This window comes from Callithrix jacchus, chromosome 5 (genome assembly GCF_049354715.1).
Source record: "Callithrix jacchus isolate 240 chromosome 5, calJac240_pri, whole genome shotgun sequence".
Lineage (NCBI taxonomy): Eukaryota > Metazoa > Chordata > Mammalia > Primates > Cebidae > Callithrix > Callithrix jacchus.
Genome location: NC_133506.1, coordinates 25,692,926 through 25,713,678, shown reverse-complemented (window position 1 = coordinate 25,713,678; position 20,753 = coordinate 25,692,926). Strand labels below are relative to the sequence as shown.

The 20,753-nt window shown below is 44.6% G+C and overlaps 1 protein-coding gene and 1 pseudogene across 2 annotated transcripts in view; one reads left to right on the top strand and one right to left on the bottom strand.

The window, feature by feature from the left end:
* DTD1 (D-aminoacyl-tRNA deacylase 1) overlaps nt 1-20,753 on the bottom strand; it is a 165,752-nt gene that overhangs the window by 22,134 nt on the left and 122,865 nt on the right. The gene's annotated exons all lie outside the window — the stretch shown is intronic.
* On the top strand, nt 10,517-11,046 carry LOC103792853 (dynein light chain 1, cytoplasmic pseudogene; annotated as a pseudogene).

Sequence of the window (20,753 nt, the reverse complement as noted above, 5' to 3'; positions counted from 1 at the left end):
CTGTTTGTTAGCTCCCCACAGCAGACACTGCCAGAGCCCACTGTGTCCCCCAGTCCAGAGGTCACCTGCAGCCTCCATGGACAGCTGGCCTGCAAGCCCACCACTTCCTGTCTTGAGCACCTGCCCCTTTCTGCTTCAGGACACCATCTGGCGACATGCAGGCACACGGCGGGAGTATAGGGCAGGCCAGAAGTGTCCAGAAGTTAACGACTCTCGAAGTGATCCTCAGTCCCTAAGAAACGAGACATAGGGTGCTAAGAACCCCACCCTCCTCCAACCCACTAAGCCAACTGAGATATGTCCTACACAGTCCCCCCAAGGACACCTGGGGATGGTTAATGTGCCCTTTTTGGCTTTCCTCCCCTGGCTCCCTTCCTAGTTCTCACTTCCCTCATGGGAGGGCCTCCTAAACAAACCACCTGCACACCTAAATCCTTTCACTTGGGGACCTAAACCACAAGCATTTTAAATGCTTTGAAATGAATCAAATCTTAACATGAGAATTCGTTATGTGTAACTTGTTATCTGGCCCGCTCTTGACCAGATGCCTGCATGGTTGCTTTATGTGTCTGCACACTGGAAGGCCATGGCGGATGTTCAGGGTTATGTGTAACTTGTTATCTGGCCCGCTCTTGACCAGATGCCTGCATGGTTGCTTTATGTGTCTGCACACTGGAAGGCCATGGCGGATGTTCAGGGTTACTCCCCACCTTGCTGGGCACTAAAAGAGGCTGCAATGGGAAGGAATGATCAAGCAAGTTTCAGTATAATCTTGTCACATTTTATTATATATGCTAATTCTTTGAAAACCAGTACTCCATATATGATATGACAAATGATATATTCTAGTGGCCAGGATTTTGTATTCTGTTGCTGTCCATTCCCTAACCCACTGGGAAACAAGGTGTCTACTACACTTCCAACACTCCCCGTGCTGAAGTCGCCTTTGCTTCACCACACCTGTGTGCAGGGATTTTCCTTCAATGGGGCTAATGATAAAATGTCAAAGAGAGGACAGAAGTAACCATCTCCCTTTCCACTGAAGGAGATGCACCAGCCATGCCCCCCACATACTCCTGGCCTGTGTACCTTTACCATTTTGTAGGCTGTAAGCTATCAGAAGGCAAAAGTAGCCAGCACCAATTCATTTTACATCCACTTTAGACTTGAGTCAACATCTCTTATCCTGTCGGCACATGTCTGGTTAATAATCATGAACTGTAACAGATTTAAGGAGGCACTTAAGCAGTTTTAGTGCTGGTATTCCAATGCATAATTGGTAACAGAAAACTGTTCATGAACATTTTAAACTAACAGTGTTCTTTAAATGATTCAAAATGTTTCTTCAGTTTATTAGAGTCTTAAGAAAAAGACTTTTTTCCTCTCCCACTTGGTCTATAACTTGTATAAATGCCAAGCAAGCAGATTTGGAACAGTGAAGAATTATGTACAAAATAATAATAAAACAAGAGAGGAAGACATGGAACCCAGAAGAGCAGCAGACATGACCTAGGGGAGAGGCAGAGGCCAAGTTCGGGCGAGACGTGCGCTCAGCAGCCCGAAGAGCAAGTGACCCACATGGGAGCTAGTGAGGCTTCCAGAGACTGGGCAACACAGACGGGCACTGGAGTGAAGGCCTGGGAGTAGAAGGAGTAAATAAAGTACTTTCCACCAGGCTTCAGGGAGAAAATAAAGAGAAGAACACACTCCCAGAAAAGCAAAAGGTTGAACAACAGCAACAAAGATTATAGGATACAAGGCGGCTTTGTGGTGCCTAACAGTTACAGAGTCCAGACAATAAATAATGCTTATTGAATCAATTAAAGATAACGACATAACAATGACGCAGAGAGGGAATGTAGTAGGGAGTAAAGAGTGCTGAAGCCTCATCTATATAGAACCATGAAAAAAATAATGTCAAATTTTAATAAATCAAGAAATAGCAAAGGTTTGTTATTTAAGGATAGAGAAAAAATACATAAATTGCTTAAAATATGTTCATGGTGGTTGCTTATGGATAAGAGGACAAGGATTGAGGGTGGAGAACAGGCAGAGAGTGTTATTTTTCATTGTATGCCTTCAGGTATTATGTGATATTGAATTATGTTCATAATACTTTAATAAACAACTTAAAATTGATTTGAGAAAAAAAGCACACACAGCGGATGTAGTTAACAACATATCCAGTACTGCAGAAAACAAAACTAATGTTTCAGAAAAATCAGTTCATGTCATTTTTCTGATACCCAGAGGAAAAGATGAAGAGCAGAAAGCAAAAACTTGGAAATTCAACAGAGGAAATCCAGTTATCTGTAGGGCAGGACCTGTAAAAGGACTGAGCGGCGCAGATGCAGAAAAGACAATCAGCAAAGATATTACATAAGGGCTACAATCCTTCATCCCATGGACTAACCAAAGGCTCAGTACGTAAGGGAGGAATTGACCCTCAGGGAAATTTAAGAAAGGAGATCCACACCAAGGGCGTTCCCCTTCTCTTCCACACCACTAAACGCCAGTGGACAGTCAGGATGGTAAGACACTGACGAACTATATATTGGGCAAATAAAAGACTGCGTGACAGGGAGAGGAGTGGACATAGAAGGAAGGAACTCAGTCAACCAAACACCAAGACAGGGCAATGTCCACAGAGTCTGAGAGTAAAAGATGGTGACCCAAATATTCCATGTCAACCAAGACATTCCAAAACATGAAAATATTCAGAAAATATAACATCATTCCCATCCTTAAAAAATAAATGAATAAATGCCTTAGAACTCCAGCCTCTTGAGAATAATAAAGAAAATTATGCTAAATAATGTAACCAGTAAAATGAGTTAAACAATTGCCAAAACTAATTCTTGAATGAGAAAATATAAAATGCAAACAAGAAGGTAATCAAGCTTATCTGGATCTAAACCCCAATTCACAATCAATTTTAAAATTGTGAATAAAGGCAAATACCTAATGAGCTTATGGAAAAGAAGAGCCCAACTTCATTAGCAATTAAGTTGATACAAATACAAACAATAAGATATAATTTATGATTCATGAAATTGATAAGGATTAAACAATTACAGTACTCAGCCTTTGCAAGTGTTTGAAGGAAGTAACCTTTTATGCTGGTAATAAGGAGTATAAATTTGGACCTTGGGAACGCAATTTGGCAATGCATATTTTAAAGCACTAAGTATATGCTTATTATGACCCAGCCCTCACACCCCTTGGGACTTTTCTTGTGGAAAATAACTGGCCATTAAGTGCAAAGATACATGCAAAAGGATGTTCACTGCATTGGTTTTTACAATAAGAAAACTGTGGAACAACTTAAATGCCCATAAAAGGAGAGTTCTTTAAAGTATGACATATTCTATACAGATTGATTTACCATTTGACGTGTTGATATGGAAAATAAACGGCTGCAGTAATCAAAAACCACAATTCCCATTTCTTCAGCATTAAAAACCATATATTTTGGGGAAAAGTACAACAGTCAGCTCTGAGGGACTGTTTGGTGGTGGAGCGGGTAGAAATGGGAGAGCACACACAGGCCATGCCTGGAAAAAAAGACACGGCCCAAAGGACAGACTGGAGGAGGGGCTCGAGCACGAAGACCAGGCCACCTGCCTAGGAACACACATGTGCACTAGAAGCTACTCAGAAAGAGAAGGAAAAAGGGGGCTGATGAGCATAAGAAGCAGGGCAGCGATCATCCCCAGGCAGGGGCGGGCTATTCAGGGAGGAGGCAGGAAGGCCCTGGGTGTGGAAGTCACGCTGCTTCTTACGGTGAGAGGCAGCACCTAGGTTGTTCACGCTGCAGTTTTGCTTTTGACACATGTCTATTACAGATACTCTTTTTCAGCTATCAAATATTACATATTAAACTTTTTAAAGCACAGAAGTGGTAACACTTCATTTTTAGTCATGGCTTTGCCCAAAGGGCTCCAATATTTGACTTGCCTCCCCAAAGAATATCTGAAGAGAAAAAAAAATTATTGATCACAAACGTACAATTCTCCAGCATGCAGCCTGTCAGAGAAAATGAAGTGCTCTTCAAAAGTATGATTATGACACTTCTTCAAATTTAACTGAAACCTCAGCTCTAAATATCCCAGGGCCATGGCTGAGCCTGTTCAGTTTCAGATCTACCACTAGCCTACAAAGAAAAGAAATCAAACATGTATTATCATTGCCACTTACTTCTAACAAGAAATGTTAGCAAACCATGACAAAACTCTCGTGAACTCTCTTTCTGTAGAAGAAAATGTCTATAAAAGCCTTGGTCATGAGGCAGAAGGATCACTTGAGCCCAGGAGTTCAAAAATCCTGGTTAGCATTGCAAAACCTCTACAAAATCTCTACAAAAAATACAAAAATTCACCAGACATGGTGGCATATGCCTGTAGTCCCAGCCACTTGGGGGGCTGAGCCAAGAGGATGGTTTGAGTCCAGGGGGTCAAGGCTGCAGTAAGCTGTGCCTGCATCACTGCACTCTAGCCTGGGCAACAGAGCGAGACCCTGTCTTAATCAATCGAGCAAGCAAGTAAGCATCAGTCACAGTTTTGGTACAAAGAAAAGCTGCTGTACCCAGCTCCCAGGTACCTTTGTCATTAGCCTCAATTCAGTTTCAGGATGCTGTCAGGAATTGCCACTCCTGGGAGGATGTTTGCTAACAATGAAATTGGAGGATGGATGCAATGCTTACAGCCATCTTACTATTTTGATTCTCCTGCCTCCAAAATACACGTGTCACCAGATAGACCCAGGGGACCTGGGCAGGGGCTTTGCCTGCCACATGAGCACTGCTCTGTGCTCTGAGAAAGCCCTGCCACCAATCTCAACAGGTGCTGTTGGGAGTTTCCTACGCAAATCAGGCCTCAGAAAGATCTGACAACCTTAGGGTCAGATCCCTTTGGTTATTCCGCTTTTCCTACTTAGAGATTCCCACATCCAGGCACCAAAATAAGACTGAGGAGCAGAGACCTGTTTGGAAGTGAGGCTGGTCCCGGGAGCAGCAATGGCAGATCTCCAGGGAGCTGTCAGAATGCAAACTCCCAGACCCCACTCAGACTTGCAGAACCACAATCTGCATTCTGACAGATCCCCATGGGACTCCTGTGCTCTTTGAACTTCAGGAAGTGCTGGGCTAGAGGGCTTATCTTAAACAGATGTTTCATAGGTAGCGTGGTTTTCAATCAGAATTCTTCGAGTGGCAAGATGGACCGACTCCCATCCCCCAGCCAGACCGTGCTGCTCCACTGACCAGAAGCCAAATTCAGAGTGATGGCCCCACCCTCTTCTCCACACTCCAGAGGAGCTTTTAGCTAGCCCATTCCCCAGGCAGGGCCCTCCTGCCAGCTGAGGGGACCCCAGTATCTAGCAGGTAGACGAGGCCAGCCAAGGTGGCAGGAAGGCCAGGAGAGGCTGATGGGCTCCAAGTCCGTGAAGGGGCCAAATACAAACCCCTCCCTTTCCCTCTCCCCAACACTCACAAGTTCCTGTCACGGCTGCCTTTCCTATGGCCCTTTCTCACCTAAGCTCCCTGGAACCCGCTTTCCACAGTGAACAAAGCATCTTCTCCATCAGCCTCCCCTGTGCTTCACCCTAGGCCACCTCTCCCACAGGGACACTGCTTCCCCAAAGTGCCCAGTGAGGAGCTTCCACTACCCCATGCCTTCCACCCACAACAAGGCCTCCTCCTCCTGCTTCCCTCCTTCCCTGCGGTCTAGATCATATCCCTCCCCACTCCCAGGAAGCTCCTTTTGGAGTTCATCAGCTGGGGCCACATCCCCTTCGGCCCCGTTCGCTGACCTCCACAGATCCCCTTGTCACTAAGTCTCTGGCCCAGCCTTCGCTGTCACCCCAGGTGACACTATTTCTAACCAAGGCCCTGTCAGCTCCTTCAGTTCTCAGGCCTGCTCACTCCAGTCCCACTCCTCGTCACCCAGAACTGCTCTCCTCCAGAAAGTTCAAAACCGATATTCCACTCCCTTAGCCATCAGCTCTTATGCTTTTGGTTCTCTGAAACTCTCCATTTCATCCTCATCTGCTCCTGGCCTCCTCTGGCCAGCCACACTGCCCAAGGGAAACCCTTTTTGACCAATACAGCCAACTGCTGGCCATTTTCAAATACAAAGCCGTCTGCCAGCCCCAGGAAAGGCAGGCAATGGGGTGGGACTCCAGGCCCTCCACACCAGTGTCAGGGGCAGGTATTTTCATCTGCTTTACACACTTGGGTTCTGCATGAGATTTTGGGAAAAAAGTTTCCACACCTAAGAAGTCTGAAAAACATTCTCAGAGGCTACTGAGCTACTTTCTCATGCTCCTTCCCCCATCTCATCCCCTTCAGATCTGTCCTGCCCTCAGCCCCAGGGTGAGATCATCAGCACCCACTTCAGGGCCTAGAAACATCACTCCCCAGCAGCATTACACGTAGGAATCAACAGGTGAAAAACACACAAATACCCATCCACAGATGGGTGGATGAATGAAGTGTGCTATATCCACATGTTGGAAGATGACACATGCCACGGCATGGACAAACACCGAAGACGCTCCGCTCCGTGAAAGAAGCCACGTGCAAAGGTCACATGTGCCCTCCTTTACACGGCATGCCCCAAATTGGGAAATCTACAGCTCAGGGCTGGGGAGGATTGGGGGAATGGGAGGGTGACAGCAGGTCTTTTTGTGGTGATGGCTGCTCAACTCTGTGAATGAACCACAGATCACGAACTGTGCACTCCACATGTGTGGACTGTGTGGCATGTGAAATATTTCACTAACACTCATTACAGAATAATGTCTCTCCCTACCCAGATCTCTTCTAGGGCCACCCTCCCCTTCAGGGCTGAGGAGCATCCGCAGCATGTTACAGGAAGTCCTCCAAGATCCAACCTCAAATGGCCTTGCCAGTCTCATCGCCCACTTTCCCTCACCTTGCATTTTACCCTCCAGGAATTCCAAAACCTCCCCAGCCCCACCACGTCATCTTGTTTCCTGTCCAGGCCTATGTTCATGCCTGGGGCTTCTGGGCTACCTCACACTGGTCTTCTCTCGGGGCTGGGCTGAGGCCGCCCTCCACATTACCACTACACCTTACCCCCGGGAGCCATGGGGGAATCCACAGTCTGTCATGTAGCTCCACCATGGGCCCTACCCAGGCCTCTTGGCATGCCACCAAGTCCCAGGTCTTAAAGCCACTACTCACCACAGCACCTGCCAAGTCCCAAGTCTTATAGCCACTACCTCACCACAGCACCTGCCAAGGGCTGCACTGTCACTCTGCTTGTTCCCTCTGGCCACAGGTCCCAGCACCCAGAAGTCCACCCATCCTCACAGGCTCTCAGCCAGCCAAGGCCAACAGGTGCCTGGAACGCAAAGATGATACTCTTCAAATGTCTCCAGCATTCTACTTCCCTTCTCTGGGAAAGATAAAGTCAGCTTCAAGGAGAGTCCCTTCTGGGCCCTACAAGTAGTCAGCACCTTAGAAAGACACTGCGTCCCCATCTCCTGTGGCTGAACTGTGAGCACAAGTACAGTGCATGGTATTCATTACTGTAACAGGGAAGAGCAGTATGGTAGATGCCTGTCCCCCAAGAAAGGGAGCACGGGGAGGAAGAGGTATTGGGAGTGGGCAGAGGCCAGGGACACTGCTGAACATCCAGCAACCCACGGGAGAGCCCCTTACAATAAAGAATAATCTGCCCCAGAATGGCAAGAGTGGTGAGGCTGACAAACTCCATTCTAAAGTGATGTGACTTTTTCCACCAGCCAGACACACACAAAACTTCATTTCATTAACTGAATAATGAAATCTTCTCTATTTATTTAGATGTTGTTTCGATATGTTTTGACTTTTTTTTTTGTCTTTTTTCCCTCTCTTATGGTACTGACTTTCTATGTGTTTTAGGTCCAGAAAAATAAGACAGCATGCTCCAAATCAGCAGCTTGCCATTTACCTGAAACTTCTACACTGAAGACAGTCCGTTCCTTAAAACCATGTTTTGCAGCCCCAGCAAGTCCACCTACCTGCTATGATGACTCTTACTTCACTCATCAGAGAAACTGAGTGTGCCCATGATGAACAAGCACAGTCCCCAATAATACAGCTGGATAGTTCACACTCTAGTCATAAAATTGATGCAAATGGTGAATGAGTCAATAAAAAATACATTCCATCTAAACCAAACGAACCCAACATAAGACTGTTAATCTCCATCAACCAGGCATCAACTCAAGAAAAGCTATCAAACGTGATGCAGTAACTTAATAAATGTGAACATAAAATCATTCCCCTCCTGCTTCCACAATCATCTTAGTCTCCTTTACTTAAAGTGCAGATGTCCAATTCCATATGTCACGCTCTACGTGGCCCTTGCTGTGCCATCTCTGCCTTTTCAACACTGGCTTCTAGCCAAGTGCTCTGGGCATGTTAGGATTCTGCACAATGCAGAGTGCCAGGTACCACCAGATGGCAGGGCCCAACTTCCAGGAACCCCATGCCCACAAACTGTGGTGCCAATTATATCTATTGGAGCTGTGAGAACACACAGCCATGCCAAAGGAAAGAGCATAGGGACAGGACAGCAGGGGATGAGGTCTGAATTTAGACAGCAAGTGCACTCAAAGGGCCAGGAAATCCAATGGGTCTGAGGAGTCTGGCCCACCCTCCATGGGGGCTAGCACAGGCTGATTAGCATCCAGAGCCTGGCTAACCCATGTGGGTCAGAGGAAAACACTGCCAAGGTCCTCAAGGAGCCCCAGGGTTGCTCTGACTTAATTCTAGGGAGTGGCCTGAAGAGACTGGTGCCCCTTATCTCCCACACTGCACAGACCCAGGTGTGACCTGGCCACCTGTTCTCTTCCAGGACAGAGCCCAGGGCTGAGGCTGAAGGAGGAATGCCACTGACTACCCAGCCCACACAGCTTCCTCTCTGTGTCTCCACAACCACTTCAAAACACCTTCACAGTCTGTAAACATTTCCAAAAGTAAAACTTAAATTAGGAAACAAGTCTGGCTTTGAAAGTGGGAGGGCAAAAAACTTCCCACAAGAAAATGACCAGCCCCAGACGGTTTTATGGACACAGTCTACCAACATTGAAAGAACAGAGAGTTCTAATCAGATATGTTCTTCCAAAGCAAAAGAAAAAAGAGTTCCTCCCAACTCATTAATTTTATGAGGATAATATTAATTCAATTACAAAACTGGATAGTAATAGAACAAAAAATGAAAGGGATAAACTAAGCGCACTTCTACATAGATACAAAACTCCTAAACAATTAGCAAACGAAAATCTGGCAAAATGGTGATATACTATGACCAAATCCGATTTTGCCAAGAAATGCAAAGATAGTTCAGCATTAGAAAATTAATCTATTTCACTACATTAACAGGTGAAGAGTGAGGAGGACCATGTGGCTGCCTGAACAAATGAGCATCACTCAATATCCGTACATGCTAAATGCCCTCAAGAAACCAGAAACAGAAAAAAACCTTACCAAACCTGGTAAAAAAGGATTTATTGAAACAAAATAAACTTACAGCAGTCACCACGTGGATGGTGAAGCAATAGAAGCGTTGTCTCTAAAATTAGGACAGTCTGCTCATGCCACTTCTGTTAGCTTTATACTAAAGTACTTGACAGTGCAGTAAGATAAGAAAAGGAAGTAAAAGGCATAGGGGTTGTCATGCCAGAGGCAAAGCTGTCATTATTCTCAGATGGCATGACTATCTACATGGAAAGTCCAAAGGAATCTGCAGGTCACAGATTATAAAATATTAGTGCGTTTAACAAGGTTGCTGGATATAATATCTAAATTAATGTGTCTTTAGAAACAAAGTCTGGCCCAGAAAATCATAATTGAATCATACTTGTATTTTTCTGTAGAGGGATTTTGCCATGTGGCCCAGGCCGGTCTCAAATACTCCTGGGCTCAAGCAATCCACATGCTTCAGCCTCCCATAGTGCTAGGATTACAGGTGTGAACCAAGATGCTTGGCCAAAAAACTTTTAAAGTAACCTACCTACTAGGAGTAGAAATAAGAATCTGCTGATTAAAATATGACAAATGCAACAGAGGTGCATTTGAAGAAAAAAGATTAAAGCAGAATAAGTTAGACAAATATTTCCTGAAAATCTTACAAAAGTAATTCAGGGGGCAAAGGCTAAGTTTATCTTCTCTAAGGAAGGAGGCCTACTTTCGAAAAGATTTTCTGCAGGTAGATGCAAATGAGGTTACCTAGTTAGTATTAAGTATACTAATAATGCCTGATCTGCATTTATGTTGTTATGAAATGTTCTTAACAGTCAATAGTAGAAAACCAATCAGTCATTTTCCTCCCAACTAAGCGATACACTTTTTCAAAGTCACAGTGGAGTCTTGAAAATGAAAATGATTACAGGTACAGCCTGAGTGTAGCATACACTCCACTAGCCCTAGCACTTTACAAGCCAGTCATGGTCTTCATGTAAGTCCCAGAAGAAACTCTGACGTTACTTACACATAAGAAACACATACGAGATGTGCCACGGCTTCGGTAGCGACAGCAGCTCAAGCTTTGACTGAGCAGTGCTAGCACCTCCTCCAGGAGACTGTTGCTGTCAGCCAGCCCCCTTCTCCACGGTAACCATGTGCGACCGAAAGGCCGTGATCAAAAATGCGGACATGTCGGAAGAGATGCAACAGGACTCGGTGGAGTGCGCTACTCAGGCGCTGGAGAAATACAACATAGAGAAGGACACTGCGGCTCATATCAAGAAGGAATTTGATAAGAAGTACAATCCTACCTAGCATTGCATCGTGGGGAGGAACTTCAGTAGTTACCTGACACATGAAGCCAAACACTTCATCTACTTCTACCTGGGCCAGTGGCCATTCTTCTGTTCAAATCTGGTTAAAGGCATGGACTGAAAAGGCCGGGCGTGGTGGCTCATGCCTGTAATCCCAGAACTTTGGGAGGCCAAGGCGGGTGGATCACCTGAGGTCAGGAGTTCAAGACCAGCCTGGCCAACATGGTGAAACCCCATCTCTACTAAAAATACAAAAATTAGCCGGGTGTGGTGGTGCACACCTGTAATCCCAGCTACTCGGGAGGCTGAGGCAGGAGAATCACTTGAACCTGGGAGGTGGAGGTTGCATTGAGCTGAGATCAGGCCATTGTACTCCAACCTGGGCAACAGAGTGAGACTCCATCTCATTAAAAAAAAAAAAGAAAGCATGGACTGTTGTGCCACACACCCAGTGATCCATCCAAAAACAAGGACTGCAGCCTAAATTCCAAATACCAGAGACTGAAATTTTCAGCCTTGCTAAGGGAACACCTTGATGTTTGAAACTTTGTGTTTTGTACAGGGCATTCTCTGTACTAGTTTGTTGTGGTTATAAAACAATTAGCAAAATAAAAAAATAAAAATAAATAAATAAATAAAAAGAAACACATCCAAACACTCCTTTCATATCAGTGAGGCTCATATCCAAACTCTGAAGAAAATCATCTGTTGTTCTGTAAGGAGTCTTAAAAACTGCACCCCTTACTGCCTCAGGCTTTTAACTGAATAAATGTGGCTCTATTTTGATAAATGTTGATAACTATATCAGATTCAAGAACCAGATTTCTAGAATGTCAGCAGATTTCAATTGCATAAAATGCTCCCACTCTGACAAAATAAATTATTATGACAAAATGAATAAAAATGCCTTGCCACAGAATTACATAAAAGTAAGTGTCTTAAGTCATAGCAACCACCAGAGACTGGACTGCTGTCACCAGGGAGGTGGGAGGGGAACACTTAGTGGGGAAGTGGCAGCTGTCCCTGTTGCACCATGTGTGGCAGCAGTGCCACTCAGAGGCTTGACTCACCCCTTGCAGTCTCCAGGAACTCTTAATCTGGGGAAAGAGCTGAATCCACAGACTACACTCTGATAACCACAAACAACGCCTGTTTCCACAACTTCAGTACTCAAAATTACTGAGTTGGTCACAATGTGGTATTCTACTATTCCCATTTCATGTAAAGGTTCCAGCCATTCCAGCCAGTCCACCTGATGAGAGATGTGGCTAATTCCCCAGATGCCGTATTTTAAGGAATCACTGACAAAAGCTGGCCTAGGTCAGGCCTTTTAATCTGCACTACTAAGAGGAACTATGCCTCATATGCTTTTAGAAAATAGGTTAGGTAGGGGAAAATGCAGAGAAATACATGAATAATCTATATATCTAGATATATATATACACACATACATAAACATACATATATATAGAAATACACACAAAACATAGACAACCCCAAACTTATGAGATTTTTTTCAACTTTGAGATAGTGTGAGAGTGATAAGCATTCAGTGCACTCCTACACTTAGGATGATGTTATATCCTGATAAACCCATTGCAAGTTGAAAACATACTAAGTCAAAAATAACAGTTTCCACTTCTGATATTTAAATTAATGATGGCTTTATCGAAACAAAACCTCATCCTAAGTCTAGGAGCATCTATACAAAACAGGGAGACCGCGCTCCCCAAGGAAGGACAAAGGCTTGCAGCAATCTACTCAGGGCAGGCGTTGTGTGGCAAGTTAGGCTTTTGGTCCAGCCTCCAGCCCAGGCAGAGAACAGAGCTACAACTCTCCCATCCTGCCTAACTCTGGATGCTTATGTGGGCCAAAGAGGATATAAAATAAGTTTTCCTTAACTTAGAGAGACCTAATTATGAGCTGGTATCTTTATCTTGAACTACAAGCCAATCTCTTTTTGAGAATGTTATGAACCTAGAGGGGTGTGTGTGTGTGGATGTATATGTATAACATCATAATAAATAGAACCATACAAAACTGAAGTATTTGTAATAAAAATGGTCAAAAAGCAGCAAATTCATATAGTTCAACCTAATAAAATATACATAGCATTGCATAGCACACATTATCAATATTATATATTGGCAGTAATATAAATGTATTACACAGATGACTGCTGCCCTAAAGGCAGCTCTTTGCTCCATAGTTCTAATTTTTAAAAATATAAATATGTCTCCCCCTTATTATCCTGTATGCCCTCCCTCTGAAATCCCAGGCTCTACCATCCTACACGGCCCCACCAACTGCCAGCTCTTGCTGGGATGGCTGCTTCTGGTTGCCACACTGACCCTTGAGGGTCGCTGCCATCTGGAGGTAACACCACCCTATGGTCACACAGTCCTAGAGCTTTTTTTCAGAAATATGAAAGAATTCTCCAATTAACTTTACTTTACCAATTAATAAACATGGATCTCTAACTTTTTATCTAAAATAAATATCTTTAATAAAGTAATATTAACGGAACCTTGGCAGAGCTCATTGTTCTTCCTGAATATTTTTAAAGAAATAAACCCGAGATTGACAGAATGAACTGGTAAAGACTGGTTAAGAACAACCTAACTCTAATCTTAAACTGAACCTAAAAACATTTGGTTTTCTTTGGCTGTTTCCCAAGAGGCTCCCAAACCTGTTTCCTTTTGATCCCAGACAGAGCCCATCATTTGGATACACTTTCTTAAGTCTTTTTACCTTCTAAATCTTTAATCCAGGGCTGTCAAATATCCTATTTTTTTCCAGTTCAAAGGAAAATGCCAGCTAATTTCTCCATGTCCACTAGCACCCTCTGTAGACTGAGATTTTAATCAACATGCAGTGGCTGGTTAATTAAAAGTTCTAGCTGGTTACATTTAGCTTAAGCTCTAAGTTTGCTGAGGGGATAGCCCAACAGATTAAAGTAACAAGAACTCTTGCAATCAAAAACCCAAAAGAAAGTAAACTGGTTCCATTACAGAAGATGAACCACGGTTGACCCTTGAGTAACACAGCTTTGAACTGTGAGAGTCTACTACGTATAATTTTTTCAATAAATATGCTGGAAAATGTTTTGGAGATATGAGACAATTTGAAAATTTACAAACTGTGTAGCCTAGAAACGTGGAAAAATTGAGAAAAAGTTAGGCATGTCATGAATTTACTATGTATAAACTATACATAGATACTAGTCTGTTTGTCACTTACTGCCATAGCATATACATAAATCTATTATAAAAAGTTAGAATTTACTAAAAATTTATACACAGACGGTACATGGCACCATTCGCAGTCAAGAAAAATGTAAACACACGTAAAGATGCAGTATTAAATCATAGCAGCTGCATCAAAGTGACTGTGGCACATATGGTGCCACTGTAATCATTTCGTAGCCACTTCCTGTTACTGCTGTGGTAAATTCAACTGTTGCAAGTGTCCACTTGAAACATCATGTGACATTAATCATCTCCTGTGAGCAGTCGTCTCTCCAGTATAAATTACAGATTGCAGTAAAAAAATTTTCTCTCTTGGTTCTTGTGTATTTTTCACCATGTTTAACGCAATACCTTGAACCCTGAATAATACCATGAGACCCATACCATCCACTAGTGACACGGGAGGTGTTCCCAAGAAGCAGAGAAAAGTCATGACATTCCAAGGAAATGCTGAATTGCTTGATTGCTTGATCAAGTACCTCAGATTGAGGTCTGCAGCTGTGGTCCCCACCATTTCCAGATAAATGAATCCAACATAAGAACCATTGTGAAAAAAAGAAAGGAAAATGTATGAAGCCATTGCTGCAGCTATGTATGCAAGAAAACACAAAAACCCTGCCCTTTCTGCAAAATACAAAATACGCGTCAATCAGCTATTTATGTTACCAGTAAGGTTTCTCTGATCAACAGACTAGCAGTAGGTAAGTTTTTGGGAAGTCAAGAGTTTTACTTGGATTTTCCACTTTGTGGGGAGTTGGCACACCTGACCCCCACGCTGTTCGAGTGAAGTGTAGTCTTTTACCTAAATTGAAATTTACAACACCATAGGTTGGCCTGTCTTAGTATTTTTAAAAGACTGTGACATCTCCCTTCTAAAAACCTTTCAGAATAAACAATAAAGAAAAAAGAAAGCCCTGAATGCCTCAATCAGTTTAGACTTACTCCTTCTAGGAGTTAGAAAGCAAATCCTGGATAAGTCCGTGGGCCTCCCGTGAGACCCAGCAGCTACCTGCATGGTGGTTGTGCCTCCTGGTGAGAGTCAGACACCAGTGAGGAGGGGCCGGTGTGATACAATGCTGCTGCCCCTATCAGTCAGACCCGACATGCCACAAACCTGAATCCAGACACACTGTGGAGCTTGAGTCCCTTCCTCAGTCTTAAAACATTATTTCCCTTTTCTGAAGCAGGGAAATGTTAAGCCTTTTCTTTTTAAGGAGAGAATCCAAATGCTTCTGGGATATCAAAGGGTTCAGATTCTGAACCAATATTTGGAGGAAGTGAGTGAAACGAACCACATGGGTTACATTTGCTGGAAAACACACGTGGTTCTAAAATAGAGGAAGAAGGTACCACTGAAACATGCTGGCTGCTGATGAATCCAAATGCCTGAAAAGTAGTTTGAAACATCTAGCAAACCAAGAGCACAGCAGGATTGGCCTTTCCTTAGCACAAACTCTTAACAGTACAGTAAGTGCGTCCAACTTCAAATCACTCAATTTGTGTTTCGAACATGACATAAACTAAGCCCAAACAAGAGTCAGTGCCAACAGCAGACTCAAGATACACCCAGAATATCTGCATGCTGCAGACTCAGCACCAGAATCCTCCCGAGATAAAGCAGTGTGGGACATGAACCTCTTGTTTACCCAGAACATGAAGCCAATGAATGATGACCTGATACATGAGCCTTTAGAGCTTATGGGAAATATTTCCATTTGAGTCCAAAGAATTTGTCGCTAGTGGCGCAAGTAAAACCAGCATTGCCAACTTCTGGTAAGTCATCATTTTATAGATTACACCCACAGAAAATCCCAGGGTTTCATTTTAAACAATGCTTTCCATCTTTTACCCCACCAAAATAGAAATATTGCTTGTCTGCTTTACTTTGTGACTTGATTTAATTTAGCCTCCTCCTCTGATGTTTCTCAGTCAATGGCCATTCCACCTGAATGCACCCAATCTCATCTGATGCTTCTCTGACTGTGAATGCTATAGGCCTATACGCAGCCAGACACGGCTTAGCAACCACAGCAGGACAGGGAGCCTACACAGGGAAACTTTGAAGGGCCACATCTGAAGATGAAGCACATATGCAGAAATGCTCCCCAGCTGCTAGGGTGAGTGGGGAGGCTGACTCAGCCTGCAGCGGAACATCAACAACAGGGGTCCCAGTCAAGGAAGTGATCTGGGGGAGCAGGCACCCTTCCACAAGGTCCCTGGAGTACAAGTTCAAGGACAGGGCTTGCAGTGTTCTGACCCTGGGGGAATGGGGTGGGGGAGAGTGTATGACAGGAGTTAGATCACTACTCAGGACTGAGGGATGACACCACTCAGGGGTGGACCAATGGCAGATGCAGCAAAGGCAGAGTTCCAGCTGGTCTAGCCTGGTGTCCAAAGTCAGGGCTGTCACGAGATGCAAGTAGGGACAAGAAGGCCTGAGCAGCCTGGGATCTAAGAAAGGCCTGGGCACTGGAACAAGAGACTTCTTAAAAGCCCTGGACAATAGACATTCGTTCATATCACCAATGTCATGTCACCAACACAGGGGTTTGGCGGAGGGGTAGGAGCATTTGCACCCAGTCTCTCCTTGGGGTACTAAAGGTATCACCTATTGAAAGAAATCTTCTAGTTGAAACAGGAAAGCTTCTCCAGGACTTGAATGATTCATCAAAACTAATCTTCCTACCTGGTCCTCGTCTAAGAAACACATCAAGAGAAGGGGGCTGAGTACTCCTAAAGGACAGCCTCATTGTGTTCCACCAATGAGCTGCTGGCCTTGACCCTAGTTCCGAGCAGCACTGAAGGAGGCAGCGTCCATCAATTCCACCACCCCGGATCTGTGCGTCATCGAAAGCCTACCTGCACGGGGGCCGCGGAAATGAACAAAGGGAAAAACCACTTATCCTAACTAGTCTCCTCTACCTGTGAAGAGTAGAGCCAATGAAAAGTTCTAAAACTAGCTCCAAGGAGAAAGGAACTTGAGGTAAAAGAGAATTATCCCCATAACAAGAAATCATCAGCACAGAATGTGGGGATTTATGTTAATAAAAACAGCTTGAATACAACTCTCACGGCCATGCATGAGAACATGAAGCCTGATGAAACAGTACTCCAGATCAGAGGAAATAAACAAACACACAAGTGGCTGGAAACGGAAAAACCAAAAAGGTTATTTGGTCCAAAAATATATACCTAGTACAGCCTTCTTGTTTCACAGGTTAGAAAACCAGGTCCTAAGAGGTTAAATAACTGGGCAAAATAATTTAATCTGTTTTTACCTAATAGACCCCCCATTTCTCATACTGCCTTTCCTTTGACCCTAACAATGACGGGGGAGGGTGGGCAGGCCTCACAGTCACCCCCATCTGCCAGATGGTGAGCTAAAGCTTGCAGAGCTCCGGGTCTTCCAGGTCACGTCTCCAGGGGACAGTGGAGGTCAGGGCTCCTCAGGTTAGACCAGGCTCTGGTTGAGAACCCAGGCCATGCTGGGCTCTGGGCAGCTCACCTGCATTAAGGCAATGGAACATCTAAGAAGGACCTGCTCTATCCACAACCATGTCATGTCACAACAGAGAGCAAAGCAAGGGGATAACCTGCCCTTGAGGAGAGAATATCATGTGCTACCAAAGACACAGAATGGTGTTCAGTGCAGCCTTCAAGAATGGGGATAACTATATGAGCAGAGAGAAACCTTCGTCTAGAGAAAGTACACAAAATGAAGAGCCAAGGTAAGTTGAAGAATGTCCAGGGAGAACCAATGCAGAAAAATACAGCCTAAGGGTTGGTGAAGGAGGAACAGAGGGTATGGTCAGAAGATGAAGATGGGAATGTGAACCCAGGCTGAGAATCTCCAAATCCTTTTCTCTGCACGAGGGACCTGCTCCAGTCTCTGGACCAGAAACACTGAGCAGTTCAACCCACATAGACACCCACAGCCACTACCATCCTGTCAGGTCCCTTCCAGGGGGGAATATTTCTAAAGGAAGCAGGATACACTGCTGGGCCAGCTCATCCAATCAAGCTGGAGAGTCAAGTGCTCAAGCATGCATAGAAACCCTGGGAAGATTTTTAACAAAAGGACATTTCTGAAGGAGTAAAAAGGTTTGGGGAAGAAAACAGCAATCTAAAAATAAAGCCTTTTAAAGTCATTAGGTGCACACCTATAAAGTCAGACACTACATGAAACAGCTCCTGAAATGCCAAGAGGACACGCACTAGAAAGAAAGAACAGTTGGCAAAGGAGCACAAAAAAGGCATCTTTCAAAGAGTGACCTCTGCAAAAGATGCCCGGAGGGCCAGCCTCGGCAGGAGGCCATGGGAGGGGCGGCAGAGGTGTGGGGAGCCCTGGGAACAGCTCTCTAGCAGCCCCTTCTGGCCAAGGCCGAAGAACAAAAGGAAGGCTGGGGAAGTGGAAGCCCAGGGCAAGGCAGGGAAAGAGAACAGGTTAAAATAAATGGCAATCCCATCACAGAGAGACCTGGTGACAGTCAAACCACAGGAGCCTTGCCAGAGGCCTCTGCCGAAACTGGTACCTTATTTGGCACGGTGAGGAGGGGAGTCTGTACACACAAGGATTTAGTGGGCTGAAGGAGGAAAAGATTCCAGTGTCCACACAGCTACTGGTAAAACGTGTTCCGTGTGAACCATGTTAAGGTCATGACTGTTTTATGCTTAGAGCAAACCACAGTAGAGAAGTATCTGGTAAGTTTGTAGATCTCAAATGTGTGCATTGGGGGTTTTATTTCCAATGGGGACCTTTGCAGACACAGTGGGCCCACTGCTACTTTATTAAAAAGCCTGTGGGAGGGGATGACCTTAATTTATGGTACATGTTTCCATTGTGAAGGTTTCATTTTCACATGGGATCTCAGGTCAAGCTCCTTGCTGACTGATGAACCAATCTTAAGGTAAATGAATGATCAGCTAAAACACAAGGAAAGAGAGACCACTGAGAGGGCAAGGGCAGTCTTGCTGACATCTGATCACGGGATCAGTCACTACTTCATCCTTGCTTCCCCCTCAGCCCCCCACAACACACAGACAAAGTACTTATGAAAATGACATCCTACGTGTCCTCTGGTCAAAAAGGCAAGAATTTCAAAACACAATTGCTAATATTTATGAGCTTATTCCTGTGCATATGCCTGTGGAGAGCACAAAAAAATACAAACAAGAACCGCTGGCTCAAGGAGTTTGGAAAGCCAAGACTTAATCACCGTAAAACAAAAATGCGACACTGGTAACAGGATGCCACTGAACCCTAGCATCTCTAAGTACTCTAAAGAAAAACCCATCTAGAGTGGAGTTGATGAAGAAAGATTTGTGGAAGAAGTTTGATTTTTTTTTTTTTTTTTTGAGATGGAGTCCCACTCTGTCACTCAGGCTGGAGTGCAGTGGTGCCATCTTGGCTCATTGTAATCACTTCCGCCTCCCAGGTTCAAGCAATTCTCCTGCCTCAGCCTTCCAAATTGCTGGGATTACAGGTGCACATGCTCCCCGCCCCCATCTCCCAGCTAGTATTTATATATTTAGTAGAGATGAGGTTTTGCCATGTTGGCCAGGCTGGTCTCAAACTCCTGACCTCAAGTGATCTGCCCTCTCCGGCCTCCCAAAGTGCTGGGATTACAGGCGTGAGCTACCACGCCCGGTCTGGCTATTTCTTAAAGAAGGTTTCTACCTCAACAAGCATAATGAAGAAGGAAGGACTTCGAGGCAATCCAGATACTGCCCTTGACCTAGAAAGAGGACTATGAGCAAGAAAAGTTCACAAGAAAAAAAAGTTGCACCAGATCACATTTTAAAAACACTGTCCTGACACTTCTGCTTCTGTCCAAGATGGATCAACGGAACCAAAGTTATCCTCGCACCGTCACACTGAAGTTTTATAAAAAAGACAAGCCTAAGAAACAACAGTTGTTAAGACACAGGACCTCAGGTGACAAAGGCCAGGAAACAAGCCAGGTAAGCCCCATAGTAGCTCCCCATCTGACAGCCTAGGGAGAGTTCACCGGTCACAGCATGAGAGGGAAACCAAGGCAGAGGCTGGAGGACTTCCTGAGATGGAGATGGAGTTGAGAATTCCAGAGACCATTTAGCTAAAGCACTCAGAACATCGTACTGAAGAGAGAGAGCTGCACAGAGGGAGAACCGTGGAGCTGTACAGAAGGCCCCTGCAGCATCCAGCTGAGTACTGGGCAGGTAAAGAAACTACACAAGACCAGGAAAAGGTAAGTGCTTACAAGACCTAAGCTCACACAGGGCTGAGAATAGCACCTGCTCCCACCACTCCAGTGAGCTCAGGAAGGACTCGCCGTAGCAGCGGGAAGCGTTAGTCCTACTGAGCACTGCTCCGGACTCACCTAATAAATCACAAGCTCCTGACCCAAAGTAACCAAAGTGATTTCAAGTAACTTAACTAAAAACTGAAGAATCATTATAGGAATGCAAGCATATTCATCAAGGCAAAATTGTCTGTCCAAACTTCTTAACCTTCAAATGATCAAAAAAGAGAACACAGAGTAAATGGGCCCATGACTCAACACACAGAGCCCCTTCCTGGCTCTACACAGGAGGCATGTGGCTCTGGTGGCACTATCGTCCAGGCTCAAAGGCATGTCATTGTCCAGTCACATTGGTTACACTGGCCACTGTCAGTCACCTGCATGTAAGGGCTGTTGACTGACAAGCAGTACAGTGAATCTTTCCTAAGAGTATTCT